Genomic DNA, 13,484 nt, shown 5'->3' with positions numbered 1-13,484 from the left:
AGGGAGTGTGAATGCCACGAGCTATTAAAGCTACAAAGATTGCATTTTAAAGCTGTTTATTCCTGAAAGTGAGTGGGGAAATCTCCTGGCCAAAGGCAAACAGAATTGAATGAGCTTCTGGTGTGTCTTGGGATTAGTGGTATGTGTTTTACATTATTTTTTCATGGTGGAAGATGAAAATATGAGGGGGAAAAATACAGCAGTTTGGCTCAGAGATCTAAAAGGGAGCAGCAGGTTTAGAAAGGTCAAGTCTCGCATTGGGAGTTTGTTTTGATGCAACTTGGGTTTGAATTGTTGTTTTGATTAATGAGCAATCTTTAACGTACAGAATTGGGAGCCAACTGGAGGAAAAGTTTATTTCACAAAATTGCCTCCTTTGCATAATTCCTGGAAAAGTTTCAAGTACTGTTGCAGCATATTCAGGGTTTTGGTGCTTCTGTATTATTAATACTTTATAACTGGTTAAGGGTAGTATTAAAAAAAAACATTGTATTATCTTATTTGGTTCAGGAGTAGTGGCTAAAAAACAAACAAACAAACAAAAATTCAAAGTGAGAAAGCCAGCAATTCTTCTTTCACTTATCTCTCCAGAAACCCTTATCCAGAGCATCCCTTCTTAGTGGCATCCTCTGCCAGGGTCCATTTTGTATCTAAATTTGTTCTATGGGTTACCTCCTCAGAAGTAGGCACATTTTACAATAGCAAAGGAAGAAAGACTAAATGATCTTTTTAATGAAATATAGAACTTTTTGAAATCTGAGTATGAGGAAATTATTTTGAATACTGGGATTTCTCCCATTATCCCTCAGATTATGTCAAATATGCAAATTACCCCTTCACAACTCAAGTTCAGGATTGACTCTCCAAACTTGGGTAAGTTAGTAGATGGTAGCAGGAAAATAGAGCAGCAATGCCAATGTCAATGACAGGGCAGGGAAGTGAACTCAAACATGCTTTTTACATGGACATAATTAGATTATAATGTGCTAAACTATAGACTCTGTTGTTCTAAGTAGTCGAAGTCAATATGCATTTACACAGTAGTTTCTTCCAGTGAACACAGCCATCATTTTTCCTGCCACCTCCTCCCAAGCATAGTAAGATATATATAATACATCTAAGTCTGGTCCTAAGGCAACTTGGTTACATTCTCCATCATGAAAATAATTTCCAGTGCTGCATTCAAAATGCTCATTTCTAATTCTCCTCAATCTATGAAATAGCATGATCTTTTGAAAGCTATCATTGTTCATATATTTTTTCTGGCTGTGGTCATGTAGGCATTCTATCTTCCTCTCTCTGTATGGTCCTGATGAGGACACCCCATCTGCCTCATTGATCCTAAAGTTTTTAGACCTATTCTAACTTTTAAAAATTTTATTTAAATTACTTTTCATTTAAAGCTCAAAGTACAACTTAATTTGGCTTTTGTATCAAGATTAAACTTTAGGGGCACCTTGGTGTCTCAGTTGGTTAAGCGCCTGCCTTCAGCTTGGGTCATGATCTGGGGGTCCTAGAATTGAGCCCTGCATCAGGCTCCCTGCTCAGTGGGGAGTCTGCTTCTCCCCCTGCCTGCCGCTCCCCCTGTTTGTGCTCTCTCACTGTCTCTCTGTCAAATAAATGAATAAAATCTTAAAAAAAAAAAAAAGATTAAACTTTAAATACATGAAGAAAAACAACAGTAAAGCACGTTCAATGTTTGGTTGCTTCTACAAAGAAAGTTTTAAATGGTACACCTCGGGTGCCTGGGTGGCTCAGTTGGTTAAGCGACTGACCTTCGGCTCAGGTCGTGATCCTGGAGTCCCGGGATCGAGTCCCGCATCGGGCTCCCTGCTCGGCAGGGAGTCTGCTTCTCCCTCTGACCCTCCTCCCTCTCATGCTCTCTGTCTCTCATTCTCTCTCTCGCAAATAAATAAAAAAAATCTTAAAAAAAAAAAAATAAATGGTACACCTCAACCAAGCTTATATTTTGTATCTGTTATGAAACCCACAAATATCTGAATAATTGTGCAAAAAATAAACATAATGCATGAATTTACCTGACTATAAGTGGGTGCTTTCGTTTAAAGTTCTTTGGTTTGTATATCAGTATAATATAGAAACCAAATGTGGGAAAACACCTATCATGGAGATTTTTTAATATAAACATGTATTTATTGTGTGAAGTAAAAAAAAATGTTATATGTATATATACAGTAACTTTGGTAGAAAGATTTAGAATATAAAGTTTATACAATAAGAGTTTTTAACAGAGAACCAAGTACTTTAGGACAGTACTTTCTGACATCTCCAAAGAGTAACCAAACCAGTTTTTCTTGTTAATGCTATCAACTGTGTGTAGTACCAAGCTACTCTGTTTTCAATCACAATTTGGATACTGAATCACTTGGCACATTCTTCAACAATCTGTTCCCTTGCCACTCTACCCAAAAGAAAGCTAATTCTAGTTGATCAACTTATAATTGGGAAAGTAAATCTTGTTGCATTGGTTTCATAATTATTTTATAAATAAATGTCAATGTTTTAGTTTATTTATCCATGTAATAAATACTAGTCTTCAGAAATGAAATTGCCAGTGAAGAGAAAGAGGAAAATAAGGACCAAATGACTGAAGGGGTTGAAAAACAATGGCCAAAAAGGTAAATTTAAAAGTAAATAGAACAACAGCCATTTTTCTTGATGATTAGGTAAAACTAAGGGATAAGTTGCTGTAAGATTTGGCAAGTGTAGAAATGGGTAAGCCAAGACATCCAAGTACTTAATATGTAAAAATTGGAATATTAGTTCTCTAAGTAATTTTGAGATCTTGAGAGCAATTGTGTAACAGAGAAAAAACTTGCAAAATTCCAACACACCTCAGGCATTAACATGATTTATTTATGTAAAGGGACTAAGAAAGAGAACTCTTCCTAAGTCAATTAAGGGCGCATTGTTTATGGAATGAATTAGCAGTGTTAACATTGTTATTCTTTATCATTTCTCAGATATAATAATGCTTGCTGACCTTTGAACAAATTGAAATGCCAGGATAATTTTAATTGCCTCCGATCCACATTGCAAGCCCATGATGGATCAAGTAAAAAATGGCCATTTTTGTGGTCTAATTTTATGAAGAATACTTACAATCTGAAAGTGAATACTAATTATATTTCCATTAGATTTATAACATTAAAAATTAAAATATCACACACAGTTGGGAGTTGGTAAATGAGTATTTGATAACAGTTCTGCAGGAAAAAAAATAGACAGTTATACATACACAGTAAATAAATATGTCTTTCATGAAAATTCAGTTGGTGTTAGTATTCAATAGCATGCATATTTCGAAATTCATTATTTCTTATAATATTACAGACAATACATTTCTCCAAGAAAGCAGTGATTATTCACTTTTTCTGGGCTTTTCAGTCCAGTAATGGGTTATTATAACAATGGACTTAATATTTGCACTCATGATAGTAATTTTTTGCTTATTTTTTGCTCTAGCATAGTTCCATGTATAAAATTATAATTTCTTTAACTTAATTGTTTTGCAAAATGTGCAATTATAAGATGAATCAAAGTTGTCAAAGCCAGGGAATCTTGGGCTCAGGCTTACCACTAACTTCCTAAGCACATTAGTTTCTTCACCTCTAAGAACTGTAACTTAACTCTTCATGTATAAAACATGAGGGAGAAACAAGATAGGGAGAAGTTGATCTTACCTGTTCACTGTGGGCCAGGGACTATGCCAATTCATATAATTTTCTCCATATTTCTTAGAGTTAGTTATTAATAATTTGGCATGAGTTATTACACTAGTCTTTTAATAAATGAAAGTCATGCCTACTCATGTAAATTCACTACCTATAATAAAACAAGATTTGCTGATCCACAGTCATTAGGCTACATATATATATTTAACTATCCTGGAATGATAATAAAACAAAATAATGATAGTAAAAATAAAGCAATAACTACTTGTTATAATTAATAAAGATCCTCACATTTTCCATAGATCACTCATATATATCATCTTTTTTTTTCATAGTTCCATATATTATATATACTAATTTTTCTTCATTTTACAAATTAAAAATAATACTATGAAGTGAAATTCTCCAAAACTACACTGGAATGACTAGCAGAATGAGGGTTTACATCTAGGACTTACATCTCTAAATATTGTGTTTTCTATACTTTAAAATGCTGGGCTTATGTTGGAACTTCACTGAGACATCCCACATGCAGATCCCAAAATGATGAAGTGTGCTTTGGTAAAGCCATTTAGCTAAGATTAGAATGCAATTTTACAGATATGAAGAGAATGTTTATCTCTCTCCATGCAAAGATAACTCCCCACCACATGATTTTTAGTTTGTTTGTTTGACTTTATTCCTAGCACGTTCTCTTTAACATGGTTAAATTGCTCAGCACCCCTCCTAAATACCTAACATCAGAAAACCCTCATGGGGTAATCCTTTTTAAAACTGCATATCTCATATCCAATGCCATGTTTGTGAAAATGTCTTTCTGTAATTCTACTCTTTAAATAATGACAAAAATACATAAATCTCACCATGTATTTACGTGTTTAAACAAACATATAATTTGCTCTTCTAGACACATAATGCAATACATAACATTCCAGAAGTGATATATTGTTACTATTTTTGAATACTGTTTTTACTAAGGAGCATAGAGATACAATACATTACCTAGGTGAAATAATCTAACTTTACAAGCTTCTAATAACTATTCTGGTATATTTGTCAATGCTTTCCTTGGAAAAATCTCTGTATGTCTTCCTGTTAGAATAAAATTCAAATATTTTGACAAGCAGTCAAACCTGAGTACATTTTCAGTACATATGGAGAATAAATGACCCAAAAACATAAATCAAAGGAATAGCATATGAGATTTTCTGAAGGTACAAAAATTTCTCTGGGAGGAGAAACCTAAAATTAGATTTTTAGTGAGCTCAGAGTAGACTGGAAACCAGTTAAAAGTCAAGAACATATTAATGATCTAACAAGTCATACCAATAAAATAACCCTACTATTACTTTCACAAAATATATAGGAGAAATAGATTTTCTTCTTGTAAAAACATCTCACAAATATTTAGGTATCTAGATTCTCCAAAGAAGATACATGATAAGTAGTTTGGTATGATTTATGGTAAAGATCAAATTCCCATATAGATTAATTTCACCTAAATTTTTTAAAGCCTGAGACTAGAAATCTTAAATCCTTTTGTACCTGATTTTCATCTCCGTAAGTAGCAGATTGATTGGGTCTCTATCAGTTCCAGCAATTTTCATTCCTACCTTCATTAATAGGTTGTTCCTTCAGATCAGTGCAGTGAGAAAAAATAAGTGGAGTAGCTCAAATAGATCTAGGCATCCTATCACTGCCTGTTCTTTGCACATACTTCACTTATATTCTCTTTTAGATCTGAATGAGTAGTTACACGAATTCCAGGTAGCCTCAATTATAAATTGCACTAAATCTGGCCAACCCACATATAGCTCTTTACGGATTCTTTTTATAGAATCTTTTTATTTTCTAATTTAAATTAAATTAGAAAATTTAATCTAATTTCCAATTTAAATTAAAAGCACTGTTGAGATTTTGGTTATTGATTAAAAACTGGTTACATATTCATCAAATGCCTACAATGTGACAGCCCTTATGCTTGATGCTGGGGAAATAAAGGTCAACAACAATAATAGCAAAACTCCTATTCTCACAGAGCATAGAACTGGTAGTAGAAACAGATAATTAAACAATCAAGTAAAGTAAAATCATCAATCTGATCAATGCTATGGAGATTAATGATTATATGAGAGCCGATGATAAGGGATTTGACCTAATCATGCAAGCCTTAGAAGGGGCCCGAGGGAGGTTGATGGGGTTGAGATCTAAGGATAATAGAAAATAGTAAGTGGGAGAGAAGAGTGTTTTTGGGAGAAGTTTTTGGAAGCCATAGGGCCTGGCCTGGTACTTGCAATGAGGTAAATGAGATTGGTGTGACTGATTTTGCTAGAGTTGGAAGGTGCACACTAGAAAATGAGTGTGGAGATTAGGTCATGTCCTTATTGGCCATGCTAACACTAATTTGACATTGGAACAGATGCCTAAATATGCATTTGAAAAGATTACATTGGCTTCAATATTTGAAATATTTGTTTATGTGTGTCAGTGGATATCAGGTAGAGAAGGGAGACTCGGGGATACCAGTCATTAAATATGGAAGCACCTAAGTGAGAGGCAAAGTAGCTAGAAATAACAGGCAACTATGGAGAAGTGGATGGACTTACAATATTGTTAAGAAGAAAAATGGTAAGGCCTAGAGATAAGATAAATTTAGCAGGAGAAAGGGGAGATATAAAATGTCATTCTCGGTATTTTCTGAGATTCCAGGGCAAGATGGATCTTGCACAACTAGAAGGATGATTCTTTGCTGAATTAGAGAACATCAGGCCATAGTTTAGTTTTGGGAAGAATATGAGAACTTAAGCTTGTCACATTTAGTGTGGGATGGCTGCGAGATATCCAATTGAAGATGTTTTATAGATACTTGATTTCGTAAGAGAGGACTGAACCAGAGTAATATACTTGAGTGTCAACAGTGTGATATAGAATAGTAGAAGCTTTGCTTTCCATGGAAGCTTATGTTTATAAAATGTGTTTTTAAATTTGGCAAAATAAGGTGATGGAGCAATATGAAAATATTGCCAAGTTCATGTTTTGCAATTTTATTTTAAACTGCAATAACTGTATGACACCTTGGAAAATAAAATTAACTTAGGGCTTTAAAAATTATTACAGGGTTGGTTTTATGGGGGCTTAGATCAGATAAAACTAGAGAACAAATTCTTCTTTGGCTTACAACTCAATGCATATAACTGACAGGCTAACAGGCTCCACTAAGAGAGAACTTGCAAATTGCTAAAAGAAGCCAGTTTAATTATGTGCAAACTTGTTCAGTGTATATGTGGTGTCCACGTGATTTATCTAACAGACACACAGCTATATAACACTCTAATGTTCCAGAAAGTATTGCACTTGATTTACTTGTTTTAACTTGGTTAATCCTCAAAAATCCCTATGAGAAAGGTTTTACTTACCATTTTGCTGATGAGGAAAATGAATAATAAAGGAGCTAAATGTCCTTTTATAGCTCTTCCAGCTACCAAAGGAAGTGGTTAGGACTCAAACACTGTTGGCCTCCCTCCAGTATCCCCACTCTTATGTAAATGGTACTTTTGTTTCAGTTATTCACTGGCCCACCCTCCCTATCCTAAGATTTCCCTACCTTTTATCATATTTCCTTATCCCATTGTCATGACTTGCATTGATTTCCTCTGGGAAGAAGATTCTTCCCCACCTCATTAGATCAGGGTTGGTTGGCCATTTGACTTGCTCTAGGCAATGGAATATAAACAGAAGGTACAGATACCTATCTAAGCACAAGATTTAAGAATCATTAACTGTTTTTACCATCTTTCTTCCTTCCAGCTTCAACAACAGTGTGTGACCGATAGGCATACTCTTTCAATCTGGTTCCCAGAATAGGTCACATGAGTAGAGACACAACCTACTGTTACTAACATCAACAGTGAAGGAAAAATAAATCTGTGGTTGTAAGGCATTTACTATGAATAGAGGTCATTTAAATTTAATGTAATGTTTCTTCTTAAGGGAGTGATAATGAATAAAAGATTGAGAAATACTTTTGTAAGACAATGGGATTTTGGAGTTGTCTGTCTCTATAGCTGTACCTAATAAAGCTTGATTATTACTAACTTTGAAGTACTGTGTAATGACTCTTCACAAAAACTCTTTATTTATAAGCAAGTAAATAATGTATTCAAAATAGTAATTTTTTTTTTTTTTTTTTTAGAGAGGGAGGGAGAGAGAGAGGGTGGGCAGAGGGAGAGGGAGAGAGAGAATCCTAAGCAGGATTTTGGAGTTGTCTGTCTTGATTGCTGTACCTAATAAAACTTGATTATTACTAACTTTGAAGTACTGTGTAGTGATTCTTCACAAAAAAAACTCTATTTATAGGGGCACCTGGGTGGCTCAGTCAATTAAGCCACTGCCTTGGGCTCAGGTGATGATCCTGGAGGCCCAGGATCAAGTCCCATATTGGGCAACCTGCTCTGCGGGAAGTCTGTTTTTCCCTCTGACACTCCCCTTCTCATGCTCTCTCTCTCAAATAAATAAATAAAATCTTTAACAAAACAAAACAAAACAAAACCCTCTATTTATAAGCAAGTAAATGATGTGCTCAAGATATTAAATTTTTGTTGTTGGTGGTGGTTTTTTGGTGTTTTGTTTTGTTTTGTTTTTGTTTTAAAGTGGGAGGGAGGGAAAGAGAGAGAGGAGAAGAGAGAGAGGAAGAGAGAGATCCTAAGCAAGCTCGGAAGCCTACTCACAGCTTGATCTCACAATCCCAAGATCATAACCTGAGCCAAAATCAAGACTTGGATGCCCAACCAACTGAGCCACCCAGGCATCCCAAGGTATTAAATATTTTAATGCCATAGAATGAGATGACCACAAATATCCTTTTGAAAGTATGCACTGCTTTAGCAACTGCATTTTCTCATTAAAACTAGAAATTGGAGATGTGGCATTAAAATGTAAAATATATTTTGTATTAATCTTTATTTATATTCATAATACTTGGTACAATTTTCCAAAAGGCTTTTCAGATTTTGTCTTTCAATTCTGTCACCTATCTTTTTTGTTTGTTTGTTTATTTTCATTCTAATAAATGGTCCATTTTGACTGTATGTAAATCCTTGCTCTTCTATATTTTGACTTTCAGAGAGATTTATGTTTATTGAATGTATTATGTTTATTGAATTTTTATTGATTTTTATTAATATAAGTGTTTACTTCCATAGACATTTGTTGAATTCTTACTATGGGACAAGCAGTGTTTGTTTATTCTCAAGATCCTGTTTCCCAGAACTTTTAACAATTGTTAGAATATCATTTTTCTTTTTCAGATATCCTACGGGCAGTTTTGCTTTATTTTAAAAAATCAAATTCCTTGGATTTTGCCACTATCTAATATCACCACTATTATCAACAACAGAAACAAAATTGATGAATTACTTCAAATTTGAATACTGAATCTAATAAATAAATAAACCATAGATAATACATAAATAAATAAACCTAATAAATAAACCATAGATAATATAATTCACAAACAAGAATAATTAAGATTTATATAAGCATGTATTCAATTAAACCAGTTAAAGTTTGTTTGGTAAAGAAACATTACCATATAAGCATTAATAATCTTTAAACCTGGAGTCTATAAAAAGTTCATTTTTAGTACTTGGAGGAAAACATCCAGTTTTATTCATTATTTTATGATCAACACCTTGTTCAATGACTGATAAATTTTACACAAACAAAAAATCCAGTTACAGTCATGAAGTAACAAATGACTGGCTGGTGTTTCCAACAGAGTAAGTACATCCCTAGGAAATTTATCCTTTAACTATTTATCCCTTTCATTCACACTAAACTGTGAAAAAAATTCCTTTATTAAACGTGTTTTGTTCATGAATAACTTTACCTAACCATCCTTTAAGTGGAAGAAAAAAAATTCCATGCTGTTAGAATATTCCGGTGAATTAATTTTGTTTTAATTTGTCATCTGTTCTATAGTCCCTTTTATGATCATGGCTCATATATTTTTCTTATATTTCTTGAAAAGCATTAGAGGAGCACTATCTTGGGAGAACTGTAATTTTGGCATATTTTTGAGATCAGTAAAAATCTTGCATGCTAACAGCTATCGTTAGTCCCCTGTTACTTTGAATTCTCCACATATCCTTTCTTTCTTGTAAAGAAAATCCATAAGGAGAGTGGTCACTTCTTCGTTCTTTGTTTTTACAGCAGATAAGAACATTATTTTACACAACCTTATGAATGCGCTAGGCCTTTGCATACTTAAGAAAAATATAAATAAAAACAACTCTAAGCTTAAAGAAAAACGTAAGAAAAAGAAATCTAATTTACTTTTCTTTTATCTCTGTTTTCTTTCTTCATTTATTTTCTACAGCAAATCCATTCCTCAACAATTGATAACACTTGAATTAACAACGTCTCTCTAATCAAGTTGAGAAAATAATAGAATGTTAGGTTGTTGTTTTCTTTTTTTTTTATTTACCATTCCTAGAATCATCAGCATTCTCTTCCTGAGTAAAGCAAGCAAGTCATTAATTAGTATAAACAGTGGTTACCCTGAAAATCAACAAGCTTCCAATACACAATCAAAGCCAGGCACTACGTAGAATGAAACCTATAATCAGGACAGATCAGTTGTGCATGGCAAGTAAAAGATTAGGTATAGGAGAAATTTGTCAGGCCACAACAATCTAAGATTGTAGAGCATAAACTATTGTTTTAAACAAACCAATCCAGTTAAGGCAGTAAAATCAAAGCTACTATATTATTTAAGTGATAAACAATCTGTAGAGTAGTGTAGTTAAAGAGCACTCGACCATTTTCCAAGATGTCCACACATCCTGTGCATCCACCCCAGGGTGTTTTATAACAGCAGGAAACATATTTGAGAAATGGTTCATCCCTTTACTTTGCAGCACTCCCCAATATAAAGCAGTACTTAAAACTATGTGTTTCTGTTCTGAAGCTTATTGTCTCCTATATTTTCCTTCCACAATTTGATTTTACTTGCATGGTAGATTTGTTTTATATTGAAACAGATCCGAAAAATTATAGAGGACCAAAAGCATCAGGTTTATGAACTGTCTTGGATGAATCTACCCTTGCTTCTTTTGAATAAAAATAACAAGAGAACAGAAGATTCAATTCAATTCAATAAAACCTGTTATGTTTTTAACCCTCTCACCGTTCATATTTCTTCTACAGTTCATAAGCACATTATGACATCCAGTCTATTTATATAGCAATCTTTTAAATAATTTTGCATCATTATCTACAAGCATCATAACAGTCAATACTAATTAAATTGGGAAAATGCCATATGACCTGTATATTTAAAAAATATATATTAACACTTGTCATGGAATATGAGATAAAACGACAAAGAGGCTAGTATCGATGGACCTGGAAAATGTAGTTAAAATGCAAAAACCTGCACTAAATATTTTAGTAGTGCTTGAACAAAGTACAAGGGGAAATAGGGAAGAAATATTTAAGTTTCTTTAACTCCCTGCTAAGTGTCAATAGTGCTCTGGCCTATTGCTGTTTCCTTGTCATGACCATCAGCACCGATTTTACACTTGGTGACCATCTTATGCTCCTCATTCTCGAGAAACCCAATGGCTTCCATCTGTCTTTCATTCTTAGGAGATATTTCTGGGAACATGAAGTAAAAATTGCAATGGCCGACTCCTCTAGCATTTTCCTCCCTTACTTCCTAGATTACTTGGGTGGATGCAATCAGACCACTCCATGGGAGTTGTTCTCTTAAAAGTCACCATCCCATGCATGGTGGTGCAACTGTTATAATTTTTAAAAATTCTATTATGCATCTTTCTGTGTTGATAAGATTTAATCTCTTAAATTTCCTCTTGCTTTAATTTCTCTTATGCTATGTAATTCTTGTTCTCTTCCTGATCCATCAAAGGCTTCACAACTATTCTCCCCTTAGCCCTCAAATAAACATTTACCACATTTTAATCGTTTCACCTCTTTTTCAGTATTAGTGTCCTTAAATATTCCATCCATTGAATTTACAGATTACCAAATCTATATTTTACTTCTATTGTTAAGTTTCAGATAATCTATTCTACCCCTGTCTCATACATACCAGAGTTCCTGAGACCTCTTCATTCCATCCTCTGGAATCCATAATCAGTCTTCACCAAAATTCTCTGTATCTTCAACTGCTTCTCTAAGTATTTCTTTAACTTTTTTTTTTATCAGACAGAAATCTCTTTCATGGCCTCCTCCTGCTGGGCCTGGAGCTAGAAACGTCATGGCTCCTCCTTAACCCCCGTCAAATAATTCCCTCTCCTGCCTTTCTAAATGCTCAGTTTTAAATCTCGTTATGAGATTATATGATCACATTACTTCAATTCAGTTGTCATTTACTGACACTAGATTGGTTTTCTTTGTTTATGACAATTTCAACCTCCACTATACTCTCCCAAATATAACTGGTTTTGATTATGATTATTGTAAAATGCACTTAGACAATGTTTCCAATACTCTGGAGTCTCTTGATTTTTCTCTGAGAGCTATCTTAATCTCAAAATTATGTCAGCTGTTCACTGCTCTGGTCATTCATTTTTTTTTCCCCATCGATTTTGTTGTTAGTGGTGATGTTTGTTTGTTTTAAAATGACCCATTCTGCAAGTCTTTTATGATCTTAATTACAGGGATTCATTGTCCACCAATTCCTATATTTCTAGCCCATTTCTTCTAGAACATTGATTCCAATAATTCTTTTTTTTTTTAAGATTTTATTTATTTATTTGACAGAGAGAGACACAGCGAGAGAGGGAACACAAGCAGGGGGAGTGGGAGAGGGAGAAGCAGGCTTCCCGCGGAGCAGGGAGCCCGATGCGGGGCTCGATCCCAGGATCCTGGGATCATGACCTGAGCCGAAGGCAGACGCTTAACGACTGAGCCACCCAGGTGCCCCGATTCCAGTAATTCTGTAATGCCATCAGGACCTCCAGTTTCTTGCTCCTATCATCTTTTCCTTGTCCCTCAGCCTCTAGATGCTCTTACTCCATTCCCTGCTCAGAATAAACATTCCCTGACTCCCATTCCTTGACTTGTTTTATCTTATTGTCTTGGAAAAACCACTTTATTTCTTTTGAACCTGCAAACATGCCAGCAGGGCTAGAGGAGAAAACACAATCATGCTAACTAGACTCACAATAAATTCACAGCCATGAAACTTAAGGGGGTGCTGGATGCTCTTAGAAAAACTTAACTTTGCCTTAACCTCTTCACTATTTCACTCTGCTCAACTGCTTCACACCTTTCTTCTTTTTTCAAGGCTTCTCCCATTTCCATTTGCCGCTAATTATCTTGATTCCTATTTCTCTGAAAAAGTTGAGCAATTAATAGAAAACTCCATAAATTTCCACCGCCACAGACACACACATGTACGCATGACTGTTCCATATACTCTGTTCTCCTGTTTGTTACCATAGATAAACTATCCATATTCATGCTTAAATCCAACCTCCCTGTTTGGACACTAAATTCCACCCCCTCTTGCCTGATTTTTTCACATTTATCCAGCAATTCTACCCCTCTTCCCTATATCATCAAATTTCCCCCCTCTACTAGCCATCCCAGATAATTATTTTCACTGTTACACATGTGAGTTTTAAAAAGTTAGGTGACATTATAAGACTAGTCTCCCCACATTTTCATTCCTATTTTCATGTTTTTATTCTTTTCTCATTTTTGTAAAAATGTAACTTTTGCCCAGTCTATCAAATCTACTCTCTATGTTGGCTTCCCTCACAA

The sequence above is a fragment of the Mirounga angustirostris genome, unplaced genomic scaffold, assembly GCF_029215605.1.
Source record: "Mirounga angustirostris isolate CCGP_5_RB_7025 unplaced genomic scaffold, mMirAng1.0.hap1 SCAF_1, whole genome shotgun sequence".
Taxonomy (NCBI): Eukaryota; Metazoa; Chordata; class Mammalia; order Carnivora; family Phocidae; genus Mirounga; species Mirounga angustirostris.
This window is presented reverse-complemented; position numbering follows the sequence as displayed.